Source organism: Triticum dicoccoides, chromosome 2A (assembly GCF_002162155.2).
Source record: "Triticum dicoccoides isolate Atlit2015 ecotype Zavitan chromosome 2A, WEW_v2.0, whole genome shotgun sequence".
In the NCBI taxonomy this organism is placed as follows: domain Eukaryota; kingdom Viridiplantae; phylum Streptophyta; class Magnoliopsida; order Poales; family Poaceae; genus Triticum; species Triticum dicoccoides.
Window position 1 is genome coordinate 731,410,360 of NC_041382.1, and position 3,527 is coordinate 731,413,886.

Consider the following 3,527-nt stretch of genomic DNA (forward strand, 5'->3'; position numbering starts at 1 on the left):
GCCTACATGCACCATCGATATATGGTAGTCTTCCTCGGTGTCTCTCGAACAAACACGTTCTCTCGAAGTCGACTCCTCTCATACATATAGGTCCTAATGCGTTTTTCGAGGCTAACTTTGACCAAATGTTAGAGCAATAATATATGACATGCAACTTACACAAAGCATACCTTCAATTTTGTATGTCAAAGGAGCTTCCAATAATATAGTTTGCATAGTATACATCTCATGTGCTATTAATCTTGTCAATAGTCAAAGGCTCTCTTGAAAAACACATTAGGCCCTATATAGATGGAAGGAGGGAGTAGGTCCCATGCAAAAAATGAGAATAAAATTCAAACATCTGGGCATCGTGGCTCGGTCGATAAGATTGAGAAACTTGGTTTTAAAATCATGAAACTTGGCATGGTGTCATGTCATGGTAGTACCATGCCGTGGTAAAAGAAATTGGCCGAATAGGAACAAATTTTGGTATAAGCTTCTTGCAAATCGGAGCTTCTCTCAAGAAGGCTCGTGGTTCTGGGAGGGAACGTGTCACCTTTGTGTGCATAATTCAAATTTGAAATACAAGCACATGTTCCAGTGCAACAAAGTTGGTTGAAAAATCACATGTGTGTCCTCGGGTAAATTTCTAGGTTCCATGCAAGAAATGGGAATGAAATTCAAAATTCTGGGCGTCGTGGCTGGGTTGGAAACATTGAGAAACTTAGTTTTTTAATTCATGTAAATCCAAAACACGCATGAAAATAATGAAACTTGGCTTGGTGCCATGACATGGCACCAACATGTTGTGGTAAATTTGCAGTCCGATTTGCGAAGGCGCACACATTAACACTCAACAAAGTCATTTTAGAAGAAGTGTTGTCACGTTACAATCGGAAACACAAGTATTGTTGAAATCGTGGGTGTTCTACTTACTAGTACCATTTACATGTCGCCACGCGTCCCCTTTTTTATTAGCTAGGAGGCGACGTGCAGGGTAACTATTTGAGTACGAGAGGCGTGCGATCAGACCCATGCGCGTGCTTATCGGAAGGAGAGCCCTTTGACCTCCATCTGCCGTCCACCTCTCTCCCAAGGTCTCCATTAATGGCGCCCGAGCCTCTATTTAATGGCGTGGCTATGTCTCACTCGACTGAGATTTAAGAGAGAAAAAAGAAAATCTAAAAGCACGGATCTTGATGTAAGATCCGACGGACCTATATAGCATCTACTGCGACTTATAGCAAGACTGGTGAATATATAAGGATGATTAAATTTTTTTTTATCAAAGAAGGGTTTGCCCCTTCCGATTTTCATTACTGAAAAACACCACAATTCACAAGAAGTTCAGCACAACTCCAGCCTAACACGAAGGACTAAAAGCTACCAGATTGAAATTGCAACATCCCAATAGGCCAACAAAGGCCAAACATCCGTGCTAGAACCCAACATTTCACAACTGACGGCACAATCCACATCCTAAACCGATTATTACATCAAAAGAAACCAGGAAACTAGTCTCCGCGACGAGCGGCAATGAGCTCTTTCGTGTCCTCAAGACGCTGCTTGAGAACATCCACGGATTCCTCCACCAGCCTTTGGCGCTCGTTGCGGAGCATGTCATTCTCGTCCATAAGTTTCTTCAACAAGGCACTAGTCTCCTCCTGTGGTTCTGCACTTCGGACGATCTTCTCCCTCAGCAGGTCACGCTCGGCCCGGAGCCTCTCATTGCCCTCCCTTAGTTGTCGGATGATGCCGGTAGCCTGTTCAAACGAGGCTATCATGTCGTCCTGCAACCTCGTCGAGCGGGAGATCTGATCCGTCTGGCTATGGACGATCACATGCATGCGCCTGTAACAGTTGTCGCATGCCCGCGAGAAATTTTCCCAGGCCGCCGCGGCGCGGCGAGACATCTCTACTGCATTCGTGGCGCGGCAGGACATCTCTACTACTTCCGCGGTGCGGCCGGACCAGTCTGCTGCATCGACGGTGCGGCGGGACCTCCATGTTGCTTCAGCGGCACGGCGGGACATCTGTGCTGCTACTTCCGCGCGGCGGGACATGTCGGCTGCTCTCGCAGCGAGGCAGGACATCTCTCGTGCTTCCGATTCCATGCTCGCCTCTCCCTGGTGGCAATCTCTCGACCCAGAACTCACGCTGGCCATGGCAGACGCAAGGGAAGGATGCTGAATGACTTGTTTGTTTTTGTGGATGAGGAGTTGAGGAGGAATGTGCAGTCATCTTGGCATACTAGTATTTATAACCGAGTACTAATACGCTCCTAAGTGGGAAACCGTTTAGGTTGTGATCGGTGTGAACAGGTTTGCAATTCAATATAGCATGGAGTAATTTGGAATGTGACGAGACGCAAGCTCAAAATTTATTGACAGTTCTAGTTTCGAAGTGCGACACTATTCCCGGATGGAGTACTTCTTTTTCTACTCCCTCCTTTCCGGTTTTATAGGGCTTATCTCAAAATTTTAGTTTTTCCATTTTATAAGGCTCAATTTGGTTGTCCCCAACACATGTTCAGATTCCAAGCTGCATTAAATCATTGCATGCAAGTATTAAGAGAAAATTGACCAATGCATGTACTTTATGCATGCATGCATTGCAATTAATGCATTAAACCTATCTCTCGGGACTTCTCGCACGCATGCCACCCACAAAAACTTGTACTCTGAGTATAGTAGTACATTATACAGGAAGAGAACAGGTGCACGCACGCACTCGTCCACTCACACACGCGTCTATTTTTTCTCGAAAAGGAGGTTGATGACCCCCGGCCTCTGCATCTAGGAGTCACTGCTATGTCTTGAGCTTGCGTTGATTTTCCCCGAAGAGGAAGGGATGATGCAGCAGAGTAGCGTAAGTATTTCCCTCAGTTTTTGAGAACCAAGGTATCAATCCAGTAGGAGGCCACACTCAAGTCCCTCGTACCTGCACAAAACGATAGCTACTCGCAACCAACGCGATTAGGGGTTGTCAATCCCTTCACGGTCACTTACGAGAGTGAGATCTGATAGATATAATATTTTTGGTATTTTTGGTATAAATATGCAAAGTAAAAAGTAAAAGCAAAGTGAAAAAGCAAAGCAAGATTAAAGTAATGGAGATTAATATGATGAGAGTAGACCCGGGGGCCATAGGTTTCACTAGTGGCTTCTCTCAAGAGCATAAGTATTCTACGGTGGGTGAACAAATTACTGTTGAGCAATTGACAGAATTGAGCATAGTTATGAGAATATCTAGGCATGATCATGTATATAGGCATCACGTCCGTGACAAGTAGATCGAAACGATTCTGCATCTACTACTATTACTCCACTCATCGACCGCTATCCAGCATGCATCTAGAGTATTAAGTTAAAAACAGAGTAACACCTTAAGCAAGATGACATGATGTAGAGAGATAAATTCATGCAATATGAAATAAACCCCGTCTTGTTATCCTCGATGGCAACGATATAGTATGTGCCATGCTGCCCCTTCTGTCACTGGGTAAGGACACCGCAAGATCGAACCCAAAGCTAAGCACTTCTCCC